The 17,309-nt window shown below is 32.9% G+C and overlaps 1 protein-coding gene and 3 long non-coding RNA genes across 4 annotated transcripts in view; 1 reads left to right on the forward strand and 3 right to left on the reverse strand.

The window, feature by feature from the left end:
- LOC135130693 (leucine-rich repeat-containing protein 43-like) overlaps positions 1–17,309 on the forward strand; it is an 85,545-nt gene that overhangs the window by 43,365 nt on the left and 24,871 nt on the right. The window lies entirely within an intron of this gene.
- On the reverse strand, positions 6,771–7,256 carry LOC135129845 (uncharacterized). Its single transcript, XR_010280651.1, has 3 exons — positions 7,198–7,256; positions 6,923–7,086; positions 6,771–6,870 (listed from the first exon to the last, which is right to left on the reverse strand). It is a non-coding gene; the product is annotated as an uncharacterized LOC135129845 (long non-coding RNA).
- On the reverse strand, positions 12,834–13,551 carry LOC135130425 (uncharacterized). The gene is made up of 2 exons (XR_010280764.1): positions 13,433–13,551; positions 12,834–12,883 (listed from the first exon to the last, which is right to left on the reverse strand). It is a non-coding gene; the product is annotated as an uncharacterized LOC135130425 (long non-coding RNA).
- Positions 13,877–14,333, reverse strand: LOC135130426 (uncharacterized). The gene is made up of 3 exons (XR_010280765.1): positions 14,288–14,333; positions 14,150–14,215; positions 13,877–14,097 (listed from the first exon to the last, which is right to left on the reverse strand). It is a non-coding gene; the product is annotated as an uncharacterized LOC135130426 (long non-coding RNA).

The raw sequence follows: 17,309 nt of genomic DNA on the forward strand, positions 1-17,309 counted from the left end.
ATCGACCCGATTGTTCTCATTCATATTTTTTAAATTTAGTTACACAGGTTGACTCAAAAAATTAATGATTAGGTCAATTTATTTTATTGATTAAATCACAAAAAGATATAAGTATTTTAAGTCTTCCTATACGTTTAGGTATAAGAGTACTATTCAAATATAGCTTTTCAACTGAGCACTCCATAAATTGAATAGAAGTACGTATATAAAATAAATGGTTTTGTTTTTCATAATTCTATCAAACATGATTACTGTCCTTTTGATGTTTTTTATTTAATTTTTTCAAATGAATATTATTAATAATAATAATAATAATACTTTATTACGGAATTTCTCCAATTTACACAAAATATAACTACAATATGTAAGCTATAGAAAGAAAAAAATATATATATAAAAATAAAAATAAAAAAAATTATAAATACAAATTGTCTTTACACTCAATTCAAATTAAATTTAAACCCAAATATGAAATAACTAATAAACTACATTATATTATTCATCAATTTTTTAAACACTCCAAGTTTTGTATCAAAGATTTGAAATTTCTCCTCTCCAGCTAGATTATTGGCAGATTCCATCATTCTCCGAAGTGGATGATTAACTGCGTTGTTGGTAGAAACAATAGCGGTTCTAAAGATGGTACAAGTTCTAGTTGATCTACTATTTGAAGTCGGGACTCTGAATTTCAACTGAGATAACAGATTGCTACTATCTATTCTACCGTTTAGTATAGCATGTAGAGTGCATAAATCAGCCAGGTTCCTTCGCGCCAATAAGGATTTCATATTAAGAAGATTCATTGCCATGATGATGTATGTGGTGTTCCTTAAATTCAATGATTCTAAGAATTTTTTTTTGAACGCGTTCTAAAAGACTGATGTCGTTTTTATATATTGAATACCATATATATTGTTTATTAGCAAAATATTTGTTGTTTTTACTTGTTTTGACAATCTTCATTTAAAATACCATACGGAGACTTCAAGAGTACTTTAGTTAGTCAAATTTGAGAGAGTCCAGATTTGGATACTGGACCTACAAGACATACAACAGTTTTTCAAGGGCCGTTTCTCCACTACCAAGCAGGTTATGGATCAATGATTTACTGAGGATGGAAGAAATTTTGGAATGAAATCCGTCGTATCCAACTTTTTGGATTACGGAGTTGCCACTTACACTCAGTGTTACCGTAGACTCTGAAGCACAAATAAACGTCAGCGTTTAGAATGTTGTAGAGAACGTCACCAGTGGAATGAAGAATGGAACAATGTCGTCTTCAAAAAGAAGAAAATATTGGCATTCGAAAGACATGTTGTAGACTGCACTGTGGTGTTAATGACATGGGGTACTATTGTCACCTTTAATATTTGCTACATTGACGTTTTTCTTCGACCATCTCTGTTACCATACATTCAAGAGCTTCCAAAAACCCTTTTGGAGCAGGACAACGCCCGTCCTCATATTGCCTGACGCCTGAGTAACACTGAACTTTTTTCAACTTTCCACATAAACCTCTTACCATGGTCTTCGGGATCTTCCTATCTTCCCCCTATTGAACATGTGTGGGATGTGATGGGTGTAAGAATATCCCAGTTAACTCCCTCTCGGTAAACTTTAGCTTCTGTACAAGATGTTATGCTGTTCACGTAGCATGAAATGCAATACCTCAGACTGATTTAGGCAATTTAATTTTATTAATGCCAAAGTGAGAGCTTGAGGACCAGAGGTACTGCGATTTTTATCGTTTACTTGTTATATGTGGTTTAATAGATCATTAAAAAATGATCTACTAAAAGATAAAAAAAAAATTAAAAAATTTGCATGGGAATCGCCACTTCGAATGAATTTGAATAGTTGGCGTTCCTGACGGACCTGTCGCCTGACTGACGTGTCATACAAAACTATTTCTTCCGTGCGATTATGAAAAGTATTATTGCATTTCAAATCGTTCTTTGTTTTTTCGTAAAAAAAACGTCGTTTATTTTAAGAAAAGTCTTTGTTAAAGTGAATTTAGTTACGCATTGCAAAAGTGTCTTATTAATTTTGATCTGCCATTCTATTTACCTATGTTCACTTTGTTGGTTTCGACAAAACTTCAAACTTTACCGTTATTCGAGGATTTAATTTGAAGTTTTCAATATTTTAAAATTCTCAAGACAAAATTTACAGATTTGATTGACTGTGAAAATAATTCTGTGTCGTTTTATGGAGTTCATTACAATGCCGAGAAGACGACAAGCTGACATAAGTCCACGAAGTCAATCAAATGTGCGACGAACTACCTAAGGTGCAAATCGCGATGATTTATTTCATGGGTAATTCGGATACGGAAGTTGATCAGCGTTGTGCTCATAATCAACATCATAGTCAAACATTGAAGCGAGACATTGGACGGTATGAGTAAAACTGAGTAGATACTCATATTCGAAGTACGAAGTACCTACTTCATTATTACTCTTATACACCTGAGCATCTACCCGATGTACTGTGTATCTACTTACAAACATTGTATCTCCCCGGACACAAATTGAACATTTACGCGTTTTGTGAGCATTTAATCTAAAAATGAGCATCGGCGTGGCAAATGACTATTTGTCCTTATAAATGATAAATTAAATGTATTTTTTTTTTCCTTAAGAATATAGAGTTAACAAAGTTAGTTGAGTTACAAAAGTCTCTTTCGCTCCACGTTGGCCACCAACGAGCGATTTTCATGATTTTTGTTAAACTTTGCTGGTTTTGAATTTGAATTTTCTGTCCTCGATAGTTGATGCTCAGCAAGAACCACGGGAAGGTCTGGAGCAGATCTCGCTAGGAAAGGAGAGGGCTAGGAATTGTTAATGAGGGATAGAACGTTATACACTACAATACAACGGAAACACAATACAGGTACCTACAATCTAGCTACAATACAGAATACGCTACAGATACAGATACAATTCAGATACAATACAAATGCAAAGTTAGTACCCAATACACCACCGGAAGAAATTGCACCAAAAATTGAGAATGTTGCAAAATGAAAACCCAAGAAAGCACACCGATGGAACTCGGGGCCAAATCTATTGGTCGCAGCGCTCACACGCCCAAGGGAGAACGCAGCCGCATAAATCCAAGGTCGTCTTACCTCATTCTCAAAGAACGATGCAACCCAGCGTCTAAGGGCCAAAAGAACCCCCCCAGGCCAAAGCGTCTGACGACATGGAGAATTCAGTCTCGGAACCAAAGAATGCACTGTTGCAAAATTAAAACCCAAGCAAATGCACCGTGAAAATAAAGCATTTGCACCACTGGAGCTAAATTGGCAAGACCCAAGTTAAGTTAGTAATACATACAATATACAGTACAAAATGCTTCAATTACAAAAGTTACAATATACAAATTTCTCCACGTTTGCCGCCAAAGAGCGATGACTGTGCTCGCTCGTTGCTGTTGCCCAGCAAGAACCAAACAATACGAGGAGGTCTGGAGTGCGTCTTGCCATTAAAAGAGAGGACTAGGGTTTGATAGCATGGGTGAAGGACACCGTATTTTGTAAAGTTGGACGCCGTAGTTTACAGTATTTTGTGAATTATGAACGCTGCACTTTGTATATTCCAAAGCCGTACTTTATCAGTCCTGAATGCATGTTATTAACAACATATTTTAAAAAAATCGGGCATTTTTGGAAAAATATCCACTTTCCTTCGTGTTCACAGGACGTAACACAAAACATTTTCGCTAATATTTATTAACAATAAATTAGAAATTCGCGAACACGTGCTACTTTTAAGCCAAAACGGAGCTCCAGTGTTGCTGCTACCAGACCGGAATCAAAACTAAACACAGAGGATGGAAAAATTGACCTTTTATCAGGTAGCTCACGTGACAGAGACGTCATCGTACGTCACGATGAGATTGCAAAAATGATTTTTCATATTTTAGATCAGAAATTTTACATTTTCGGGGTTAATTTAAAAATGTTTAAACAAACTAATTTGTTTTTGCTAACCTCGTGTTCTTATTAGGAAGATGGATTTCGGTTTAATTATCATATATTGATAGTTATCATATTTGAACATTATGAATTCTAATAATTATGTTTAAATTTTATTTAATTATATCGCGAAAATGTATAGCTTTGACCCACCAACTTCAATCGTTTCGAAAATTTATCCAAAATGTAAACATTGTCGACCAAACGAATCACGGAATCCGATAAATTAAAACTGAAGTCGTACTTCCCCTGTTTTTCGTCTTTTTCGGAAAAATATCCATTTTCGTTCGTGTTCACAGCACTAACACAACATATTTTCCGTAATATGTATTAATAATAAACTTGAAATTCACTAAAACGTTCCACTTTTACGCCAAAATGAAGCGACGATCTTGCCGCCATCAAACAGAAATTAATACTGAACACAAAGGACCGAAAAACGTGACGTTTATACAGGTAGCTCAGGTGACAGTGACGTCATGGTACGTCACGATGAGATTGCAAAATTTATTTTTCATATTTTGGCCGGGAAAATGCACATTTTCGGGGATAATTTAACATTGTTTAAACAAATTGATTTGTTTTTAATAATTTCGGGCTTGTAGGACAACGGGTTTCGGTTTAATTATCATACATTGATGCTTATCATATTTAGACATTATGAATGATATTAATTATGTTTAAAATTTATTTATTTATGTCGTGAAAATGTATAGCTTTGATCAACCGATTTCAATCGTTTAGAAAATTTTCCCAAAATTTAAATATTGTCGAGTGAACGAATCACGGAATCCGATAAATTAAAACTGAACTCGAACTTACCCTGTTTTCGGTCCTTTTCGAAAAAATATCCATTTTTGTTCGTGTTCACAGTACTAATACAACACATTTTCACTAATATTTAAATATATGAATTAGAAATTCGTGAAAAGAGCCCTACTTTTAAGTCAAAACGGACTCTGATGTTGCTGCCACCAAACCGAAATCAAAACTAAACGCAGAGGACCGAAAACTGTGACCTTTTATCAGGTGGCTCACGCGACAGTGGCGTCATCGTACGTCACGATGAGATTGCAAAAATTATTTTTCATATTTTCGCTCAGAAATTGTACATCTTCGGGGTTAATTTAACAATGTTTAAACAAACTAATTTGTTTTTGCTAACCTCGTGTTCTTAGGAAAATGGTTTTCGGTTTAATTATCACATATTAATAGTTATCATATTTAAACATTATGAATTATATTAATTATGTCATTTCTGCAACTCCTGAGTTATTTTCTAAAATAAATTGACTGATCCATACATTTTTTTGTCACTGTAAAAGCAAATCTAAAAAATATGAATGCAACGATAAATTTACGAAAATATACTGATGATATTTTGCACATTTTAGATAGGATTTATTCGGCAAAATCTTGAGATGACGTCATCAAGTTTTTGGGCTGGATAAACAGATATATTTTGATTAAAAACGTACCATGTCAGTAACTTCAAAACGTCTGCAATAAATCTAAAAATTTAGTTTTGCAATTCTTGATTCAATCAATAAAGTAAACTGACTCAGTGATTAATTTTTTTTGAGACAACCCCTATAAGCAAAACTAAAAAATATGAATGGAATGATAAATCACAAGTATAGTCTCATCTTATTTTGGATATTTTAAAAAGGATTCATTTGGCAAAATTTTGGGCTGACCTCATCAATTTTTTGGAGGAAGTAAGTATTATTTTGAATACAAATTTATTATGCTTATCAGATGTTTAAAACATCTGCAAGATTTCAAAGCATTCGATTTGCAGATTCAAAATTAAGTTGTAGGTGAAACGAAGTTCACGAGGTCAGCTAGTTACATATAATGAGCAACACTAGTGTCACTATTAGCAAAATCAAATCTGTTTAATTTTTAAAAACATCTAAAATTAATTTAGACGCAGATAAATCGATACTCTGTGAAATCAATTCTCTTAATGATGCTTTGGTTAAGGCATGAATCCGATACTTCCGTGCTGTAGTGTAGAATGTTGTAATCTTTGAAAAATATAGGTTTCAGATGGTAAATAAAATATTCATTGATGAATTGGGGCTATTAGTATCTCGGGCAGCCGCGTTTTTCCCATAGAAAATCACCTGCAAAGTACTCGCATTATATTTATTTTCCTGCCATATCATTATCTGGCCAGAACACGCGTCCATAAAATATTCATTGCTGGCATTCGTGTCAACTGAACATTTTCGTTTTTCTACCAACAGTCGAAAAAAAACTGATAATTTTAACACGAATCCTTTCATCTCGTTGTGTTATATCTGCAGTAATTGAAGCGGTGTTTATTGCAATTAATATAGACACTTCATCTGTAATAAAATGCGAAAACAGTTTAAATTAGTTACTACTAAATTATTTGTCTAATTAATGCACTTTTCCAATGATTACATCGAAGACCACTTTACAGCTTGAATTAAAAACGACTTCTGGGCATTGCTAATCATAATTCGTATATAATTTTAGGAAAACTGCACAAAAAATTTACTATAATTTATTACGTATTAACAAATAACGTATGAGTATACTGGTACCGAACTAAACCTAAAACTTATAAAAACAACAAAAATTAGTGGCTGCAATTCCAATAAAACATCACAAAAAATAGAAAGAAATAATACAATTAAAAAATGATATCACTGAAAAAAAAACTTAATTTAATCAATAATGCACATACATCTGTATTTTCCAGTTAGTCCCATAATAACTGCTGGGCGCTAAATCTATTTGTGCATAATAATTCCGCATCAGTTTTGAAACTAGATCCATTAGTTCAGTTCCGTATTACAGGGTTGCATCTAAATTTAATAATTATTGCGCAGAATATACCAAAGAGGCTTTTAAGTAACCTAAAATAATAACTTTTTTATCACAGACAAAAGTTAAAGAAAAAACACTTACTAAGCTTCAGTCAACTGAATGGGAGTAACAAACGAAGTGGAGAGTGAAATTTGGGTCCATCGTTAAAATGTTACATCACTGATTTATCATTTTGTGATTATGTCGTGTGTATTGTTAGGTTAATTAATGTAGTACTAATGCTGTTAAGTAACTTTGTATGAAATCTAAAAATACAGCTTCATTTAAATTGGTTAATATCCTAAAAATTTTGGGAACCCAAGAAAGCCGTTGACAGCTAAGGAAAAAACTATAAAATAAGCACACGTAAAACTTACCGTTTTTCGGGTTGCTTATTTTCTCAAGTTGTGGCCTGAACAGAATTCTGTTTCGCTGCAAAGTTGATCAATTAATTAGCCAGACTTCTTCCTGCATACACAAAACTAAACGACGTAAAATAAATTGGGTTTATTTTATTTTATTTCGCAAGTCAGCGTTGTTTAATTGATTGCAGATGTCAATAATTATAATTAGTGCAGTTCACAGATGTATAATTTATTAATTAGGGTTACTGGTGTTTCGTTGTTGTGTCTATCGTTATGTTTTAAAACATTTACCTCGTCATTAACCAATGGAGTAAAAAAACAAGTGAGGAAAATAAAATAACTCTCTTAGGAAACATTCAGAAAAAAAATTATTGAAGCTTATTGTGACATAATTTCCCTCGCCCTGAAGTTCGACAAATGCCGTTTCTTTAAAAAATTATGGAATATGATTTTGTGATTTTTCGTTTTGTGATAACTCTATAAAGTAAAAACCAGTGGCGAAATTAACATTTAAAGCCAGTAAAACCGGAAAAAATGTAGAGATTCTCAATTTTTCAGTACATGCTTAATTTAGACTGTATATGCTCATACTTTGAAAGAATTCGACTATTAGCACGTTCAGATTGCAAGCATCAACGTACGGTTAGAAAAAAAGAAATTTGATTGATTTGTCTCCTCAACGCAGATGATGTCTAATTAACCACATTCAGTTTTTTTCAATTTTAATTAATGATTTACCATGCTTCCAATATCCTTAAAATGTTTGCATTATTTGCAACTTCAAAGTTAATTTAAAATAATTTCGATTATTTTTCTCTAAAATCTGGAAGCCAAAGGTAGAAACTCAAGTGGACGCATAAATGACGCAGTAGCACGTAATTTTATAAAATTTAAAAGGCACTATTCGACAGAATTGTATGATGACGTCATCATTTTTTGGGAAGGTCATAAACGAATTAATTTTGATTAACCTAATTGATTGCAAGTTTTCAGAGCATTCGGTTTTGTAATTTCAAAGTTAAATTTTAAAATGTTGTTATCCAATTCAGATTTTTTTCGACAAAAATTTAGATGTATAGGGTAAAAACTCGATACCGATTCACAAATTATAGATACAGGAGTACGTATTTCTATAAAATTTAAAGAACATTTATTTGCCATTGACACAACTGACATAAACGAAAAAATGTTGATTAACGATTATGATGCCATGCTTATCATAACCTTAAAACGTTTTGCAAGATTTCAGAATATTCGGTTTTGGAGTCTCAAAATTAAATAGCAAAATGTTATATTTTATGTTTTATAAAATTTAAATAATATTTACTAATGTAAATTTTGGAGATAACGTCATTCTATTGTTGGTTAAAAATGATTAGCCAAATTTTGCTTAGCTACAGGATATTCCTAATATACATATAAAAATTAGGACAGTCGACAGACAGACAGAAACAAGGAACCTGTTTTTCATACTCTAGGGGCCATCAAAAGTCGATCACCATGAAGGATTACCAAAAATCGGTCCTTTTCAGGACCATCATTTGTTTCTATAAGGAATAATCTTTCGCACTGACCTTTAACGATGGATGAATGAATGCTTGAATGAACGAATAATATGCAGCAAAAAGTCGGTTTTACTTTTAATTGAAACTGAAAGTGTTTACATCTTTTTTATTCGAACGTTTTTGCACCTACTGTTTACAAGGTGGATCACTGACTTCGTATCGAGGGTGGTTCATGGGGGTTATGCCCCATTCGATTTTTAATTTGTTTTTCTATATTTACACACTACTACGGCACGTAATGCCGTGGTTAAAATTATTGCATATATTTCGAAATCAGCCTGTATAATGCAAAGGCAGTTTGTTAACAATTTATCATCTCCTTTTTAAAATTTTTGTGAAATTTTTCATCACGTATCTTTACAAATTAATATCTCAGTTAGTTATAGAAATTTCGTTCACCACCGTTGTCAGCTTACAAAACTCTGTAAATCGTAAGACAAAACATTGTCGATTTTTTTTATCGGAAACGATGAAGCTTGTGTCGTAGAAGCTTATTTTTACTGCATGTTATTTCCTACAAAAAAATCGACAATCCGTCTGATACGATGTCTAGAATTTTGTAAACTGGAGACGGTTTTGAAAGCCGCGTTCCGAGATTTCGATAAGTAAATGAGATATTTATTTTTAAACATACCTAATGCAAAAATTTTACTAAAATTAAAAAAAGTTGATAAAAAAAAAACGTATATTACACACTACATTATTTCATAAAAATAAGTAACAATAAAGGATTTATTTTAATATATTTCCTATTCTAATTTTACTTTCCTCCTTTTATAGTCCTCGTTTATCGATTTTCGGTCTTGATTCGATATTACTTGAGTCATTTTTACTTCCCGAGCATAAGCGAACAAGTATTGTAATCGAGTCTGTTGGCCAACTCTTTACTACTGAACCGATTGTTGTCAAATTTTATATGTGTATTAGGAGTATGGTATAGATGGTAAAACGCTAACCAAAATTTGGATAATCATCTCTACCAACGATTTGATAACGTCTGCTCATTACATTGTATAATTCACATTACCGATTTTGTGAATCAAAAAAATCACTACATAATATAAAACAAAGTCGCTTATCGCTGTCTGTCCCCATGTATGCTTAGCTCTTTAAAACTACGCAACGGATTTTGATGCGGTTTTTTTTTAATAGATAGAGTAATTCAAGAGGAAGGTTTATATGTATAATAACATCCATTATGTAATAGAGAAATACTGTAATTTTTGAGGTTTCTAATGTGATGTCGTAAATAATTACATTTTTTCCGCTTACATTGCAAACGCAGGCTGAACCCTACGAGATTTATCAAATTAATGTACCAAGTATTGTACACCTTGAAAAGGTCTACAGAAAACTCCGCGATGGTATATGTCTATTTCTTATGGATAATCCACAATAACAATTTTTTGTCATTTACTCCGAATTTAACGCGTGCGAAGCCGCGGGCAAAAGCTAGTAATATATATGTATATATATAATCCTGTACTTGTGGTTTACGAAAATATCTTGATTTTATTTATTATTATTACTATTTTTTCATTGTTTAGATCACCTTGTTTTTTACCAAGATAGAACGTGACGCTCATATAGCAGATTTAGCTCAGTGGTAGAGTCTGCGATCTTTTGTTTAGATACAATAAATTTATTAAAATGAATCACTCTCTAATTTTTTATTGATCAAATTAAGAACGAGTCACCCCATTTTCTCGAAAAAGTGAAAATACGAACGTCTTTATTTAGTAAAGATTAATTAATAACAATTGTAATGATAATATTTTTGCTCGATTGCAGCTTACTAATAATTTAATCCTCTGTTTTGAGGCGACAAACTCTTTAAAATCAAACTAATTTCTACGTGACATTTTTCCGATGTGTAAACATAAATACGTTATCGAGCGTAAGCTAAGGGAGTATTGTATTCGAGTCTATCTGATCCGATTTTGTACTTTGATATATTCTCGACTTTGCATGACCCCTAGACAAGACCATAACTAGGAAAGTGTTTGCCTCTCCTAGACCTAGACAAATTATAATTAACCAAAAATGTGAATTACAACATCGAAAATCAAAATAAAATGCAATATTTTATGTAATAAGCAGAAGTCAGAGCGATAAAAAAGACTGGACTATCGGCATTGTGATCAGGTTATTGCAATTCATAGAAAGTATCTTTTAGTATAGTTTCTCTGTTTCACTCTCACGTACACAGCCTCCTCAATCGTTATCGTTATTTGTCTTAAATTACAAATACTTCATTTGGACCTCTGCTATTACATGTGGCAGACGTGATTAACTTGTTTCGTTAATTTCGCATCTACACATGTTCACATCAAATGGAAATTGATTCATTCCAAAATTGACTCTCAGATAATTCCAAAGACAGACAACCGAAGAAGAGCAGTTATTACTTTAAAGTATAAACATGCTGATAAAACGTTCGAAGACATTTTTATTTGATTTTTTTTTTTTGTAGTAATTATTGTAAAAATTGAATTTTTTGTTATTTGATAGATAATTGTAATTTATTTTAATACATTGGTCACAAATATTTTTGTCCCTTTCAGAAAAAGATATATTCTGTTGGGCCAATATATATTATTATTATTATTATTACACTGCTTCTATCCTAACTGTCCTTGCAAAAATGTGGATGACATCGCAAAATTTTGCAATAGAAAAACTAGCTGGAAACAATCGCGTAGCACGTTCCTTTAGCTTTACTTGAACATTACATACATACCTATCTTTATTTTAACTTATAATGGTTGTCATAAAAAACATAAAATTCGCAAAATCAAATCTTTTAATTTTTCGAAAGAGATGGATTTGATATACTGTATACATCAACCAACTTTTTGGACTCGAAATTACATTTACAAAGTGTCTGAAATGTAACAATAATGAACCAAAATCGTATAACGAATGCTAAAAAATGTAGTTACCTCTATCTTGAGTCCCGCTTTTTTACTCATCAAAACACATTTACTGTTTGTACGGGGTTTCTACAGGGTCATTATAAAATATTGTAGTCAACTCACCTATGAAAAACAAATGAAATTTTTCTCGTGCCGCTAATCACCAAAATGATTTGAACTGTTTTGAAATGTCACGAACGTCCAAACAAATCTGTCAGATGTGTCAAAAATTGAAATGCCCGGTTCGCGGTTTAATTTCATTTTAAATAGACACGAAAAGACGCCAGGCCAGAGCATTAAGGGTTGCAGTGTTATCGAGCATTTGTGAACGCCACTGCAATACATTTCAGTTTCAAAAATTGTAAATTGTCAGAAAAACGTTTAAGGGCTTTGTCATGAATTACACCTTGGAAAGTCGATTGGAGTTGAACAGAATAAATCATCTGGTCTGTTTTGCAAAGAAGCAATAATTTTTCAAATAATGAAATCCAAAAAGTGAGGTTAAGTTTGTCGAAACCAATGAACACGGTAATTATTTAAAAAATTACATTTTTATAGGTACCCTGAAGGTAAAAATTGTGAAAAATCACGTAATGGACAATGGCAGAGCAAGTCTTATCACAGTTAACGAACACTATGAGTACCTAATGGGTTTTTGCAGTAAATAATTTTGCCAAAGTTGTGATCCCGCGAAAGTTCTGTTTGTAAATTGTAAGGAATCGTCAAAATATTGGTGTAGACATGGTTTGTGACCGGTGCTTTTCTCTTGAAAAAACACAACTGAAATCCTTGATCTTCATCCCTACAATAGGTGAAAATTGCTATGTCCAAACATTACCTTCAGCTTTGCAGTTTCTAGATATCTGAAACATGCCAGATCTGCATAACAGGAATGTCAAAGAGGTTCTACCCAAAACACGCCCACATGGCCATCCTAATATCAAGATTTTTCAAAATTTCTATAAGAAAAAAGATGAAAAAACCAATAAAATTTCAGGAGCATAGTGTTAAGAGTTCTGTAGCTGATTATGAGATCTCTTGAAACAACAGAATGTTTAATAAAGATTTTTAACTTTCCTAATAGTAAAATTACAATTATTACTAAACAGTAAGTTGAAGTAAGTTTTAAATTAAGAGAATGCAACTAACACCGAAAGAAAAATGAAAGTTACTGAAAATAAAAAACTTTATTGCAGTACCTACATACACTTTCTACATCTAATTTTGGGTAAAATTTTACAAAGAGCACTTCTCGATTTCGCACAAACTGTTTGCACAGAACTCTTCTACAGGACCCCCTGATCACGTTCCTCACCTTCAAATGTTGTGGAAATGCTTACTTTTGCCACAAAAAAATTATTAAATTTCCTATTTGCACACTCTTCAATGGCAAGTCGTTTCGAACATAACCTAACTTTTTATAGTCAACAACATGGGTAGGTGTAATATCGGGTTTTTAGTGGAGGCAGGGCGCTTCGCGCCCTGCACCCCATTACAAACATACCCCTAAACGTGGCACTTCTTGCTCCGTGGATCATTTAGTTATTGGAATTCGTGCGAGTTCAACTGTGTGTGTGTCGTTGGTTGCCTACATGCGGCGCAACTAATAGGGTGCAAACCATAGGGCGAACACTAAATATTTTTTTCTGACACAAGGAAGCATTTCCACAACTTTTGAAGGCAAGGAACGTAATCAGGGGGTCCTGTAAAAGAGTTCTGTGCAAACAGTTTGTGCGAAATCGAGAAGTGCTCTTTGTAAAATTTGACCTAATTTTGTTTATTGATCACATTCATTTACTTGAAAAAGTATCAGGCCTATGAATCGTCGTCTGCTAACCACACACCAACCTTCATTGCGTGTGATGGTGTTTCTCCAAAAGCGTGAGTATTTTCTATACACCAAATTCGGAAGTTCTGTCAGTTGACATAATAGCCTAACAGATGAAACCAGGCTTCATCAGAAAAGAACGACAAATCGAGAATCCCGTTATCGTCCATATCAGCTTGAAACCAACTACACTACCCAACGCGGCAAGGAAAATCAGCTGGTTGCAGCTCCTGAACCAACAAAATCTTGTATGGATGCATATGTAACTTCTCTTTTACGATTTTCTGACATGGGCTGTATGGTACTCCGGACAGTAAAGATTTTTGACAAAGCTTTATTCGGACTTTGTTCCATTCTCAGTCTTAAATCTTCAACACCGTCTTCACTAACTTGAGGTCTCCCCGTCGGTTTTCACTTAGAAATGCTACCAGTGTCGTTAAATCTGGCCATAATTCGCCATATAGCGTCTTCAAAGATTCTTCATCAATGACAACAGAACATTTCACTAGATACTCGTTTTTAGACGCCTCCACAGAGTACACTCCATCCCCATCCTCATTTAACACCCCATTACGGTAATAGGCATGATGATTGCGCCAAAGAACTAAAAAAATCATTTGTAACACTGACCATAGTTATTCCTCTCTGTTCATTACCTGAGATTATTCCACAATGATCTGTAGTTTTGATAAAAACTGTTTTTTGAGACACTTATTAAAGTTCTAACAAAGGGGAAGACAGCAAAATTGAAAACAAGACAAGTCAATTAACGCACAAAGTGAGGGAAAACGTACCAGTACAAACGAAAAAATTATTGACATCTGACAGAATTTGATGAAGCGTTGAAACAGTGCAGCCGCTAATGTCAACTAATGTGGCCGTGGCGCTAAAAATAAAAATTCCAATATTAGTGTAATCCTTTCCACAAAACTGAAAAAGGCGGCACAAAATGTCACCAAAATCATGGCCTTCTTCGACTACAATATTTTATAATGACCCTGTATAAATGATTATAGGGTTGAAGCAGGTCATATAAATGTACCGCCTCTCAGTTTTGGACTTTACTAAATACCCAACAACTCACGACAAATACCATACGTATTTGTATAATTGATTGCCTAAATGCTTCATATTTTATTAAAAAATTAAACTAGTTCATTAAACAAATTGTTGCGGTTAAACATCACAGCAACTATTGAAAATGTCCACCATTTTGTTCAAGGCAGAATATTTTCATTCTCTTTTTAATTTCAAAAATCTTCTGTAACATCCTTTTGTTAATACTTTGGACTCATTGTTCAATTTCATATTGCAACAAGAACTCCTGACTGCTGAGGAAATCTTATCAAGGATGTTTGCGAATTCTCCTCAAGTCGTCTCAAATCATTAAAAACGTCCTCAGATACTGGAGGTCTTCCAAGGGGATTTCGCTTTATCGATATTGACAATTCGAACAAATCTATTGATTGCATTTTTAATATAAGATTCTAACGATGTTTCTTAAATCATTATCAAATCACGGTATTTGTCCAGATATTCTTACTTACAATCGGTTACAGAATACACTCACTCTCCGTTTACGAATGTATCATTGCGATAATAAGACAACAATCCTTTTCACGCTCTTCGCTTCCTGACATAAGAACAAAAAATTTCGTACGCAGGCACCAAAAGTTTTGTAAACGAATATTTTGTTGTTCTGAGCTTGGATCAACAGGAATTACTGTAATTCACATTTGAAAAATGTTAAAACAATAAAACCGATGACTTTAAATGACAGGTTACAAATGACATTACTGACAAGTAAGCACAAGAAGAGAATAATGAGGCGCATAATTTCAGCGAAGCCAGATTTTTGAAATCCATTGCCAACCACGCCCTTAGAATCATTTTTCGAAACCCTGTCTATTCTTTATCACTCACTCTTTTGCGTTTATTTTCTTTAACTACACTTTCGGTGCCTTTTGGTCACATTTTCCGACTGTTATTACAAAACATTATTGCCTCGATTCATACAATAACAGTAACAACAACAACAAAAACAATAACAACAACGTGAAATGTCATATAAGTAACCAAAATGACAGCTGTTCATAGCCCCCTATGTTAATAAATGTAAAGCAATGATGTCCAATAAAAATTAACTTCCACAAACTCTCAAATTAGCAAATCATATCAATCTTTCTTTTACTATGCCTACCATTCATAAATCAACTTGGTCGTTCCTGCATTGGTACATATGTAATTCTTTTTAAATACACTTAAATGGCATTTATATAATTTTTTACCCTTTTACACTTTTTAATTTTTTTCATGTTAGCTGAATCAGGTCTATTCTCTACTAATTGTTGTAATTCTGTACTAAAAAGCTTATTTCAACATCCCTTTCTGAAAAATAAAACTTATTTGAAGTCAACACCAATAATATTAAATGTCCGACAAAAATATTAACACAAAATTTCAAAATAGATCTTATTATTATGATTACTTAAAATATGTTTGAATTTTAACTTGTTGTACATTTAAAAGGAAGCCGCTCCGAATATCTTTCAGTCATTAACTCAGTATATCTGATACTAGCACTTAGACGCTTTCAAATTTTGCAGTCCTCTTTATTCACCAACAATTAAGCATTATAAAATCATGAAATGATAAACCGTCTTGTGGACATTTTAAATAATGGATTCCTGCATTACGTGTACTAGCGTAGAAAGAGTTGCCTTGGTGTGATATTTATCTCACTCACAAAGGTGATGTTCAACACAAAGCTTTTTACCGATATTATTTGCCTCATATACTATTCAATAACTTATCCATGAAACTGTGTTTTCACTTATTCGAAAATAATTTTACCCTCAACTCAACTTCTAATACTAATAACGATGCGTGCACTCTCTTAGACCAAGTTTTGCCATTTTCAGGTCGAACTGAATAATGGATTAAAACAAGTTCAATTTCAGACAGGAGACGTGCATGATCATTGTCGACATTGAAAAATGGCACATAACCATTGCTGTCCTAACTAAAATATTCAGCACACTACATAAAAATTGAGAAGTTCATTTTCCTGAAACCATCAAGTCGAGTCGGACTGGACGTTTACATTATTAAGGCTCACCAGGGAATGGATGTATACCGGAGGGAAAAATTACCTCGCGTAAAACTTTTACGCTTTTCTATTGACGAAAACCATGCAATTTTCCGACGATTGGTACTAAAATAATAATATTATCTACTTCTAAGACTTTGTATTGTGTACGAATACACATAGGCTTAGTAAAAAATTACTTCGATTGATGTATAAATAAATATAATGATTCCCAATATTCACTGTAGACGATGTAAGATAATAAGGGTTTGATTGAATTTCTCAATTATTTTGTTTTTTAAGATCAGTCAATTTATTATCATAATTTAAAGCAAGCAACTGAATATTCTGCAAACATTGTACGGTCTGCTGACTACAAAAATCAAGCATCTAGTAACTGAACTTTCAGATCTTGAAAGCAATACTAAAAACTTCAAATTTTAATTGTTAAATATGGTATAGAACAACAACATTTAAAATAATTTTTAAAATGCAGACATGATGAGGGAAACTATTATAGAGGGCAATTTCTGTAGCGAATACTTTCAGATTTTTTACTCCCATGTCATCATCAAAAAATTATTAGTATATTCCGAAACATCACTGATACAATTGTAACAAAATTCAACGTTTTAAGTTCACTCTATGAGTGAGTTATTTGAAGTGCTATGAAGAAATGGAACTATTTGTAATTGGAATGATTTGTAATTTTGCAGTGGATGTCCACC

The sequence above is a fragment of the Zophobas morio genome, unplaced genomic scaffold, assembly GCF_036711695.1.
Source record: "Zophobas morio isolate AGI-343-1 ecotype UQ-CSIRO unplaced genomic scaffold, CSIRO_AGI_Zmor_V1 ptg000017l, whole genome shotgun sequence".
In the NCBI taxonomy this organism is placed as follows: Eukaryota; Metazoa; Arthropoda; class Insecta; order Coleoptera; family Tenebrionidae; genus Zophobas; species Zophobas morio.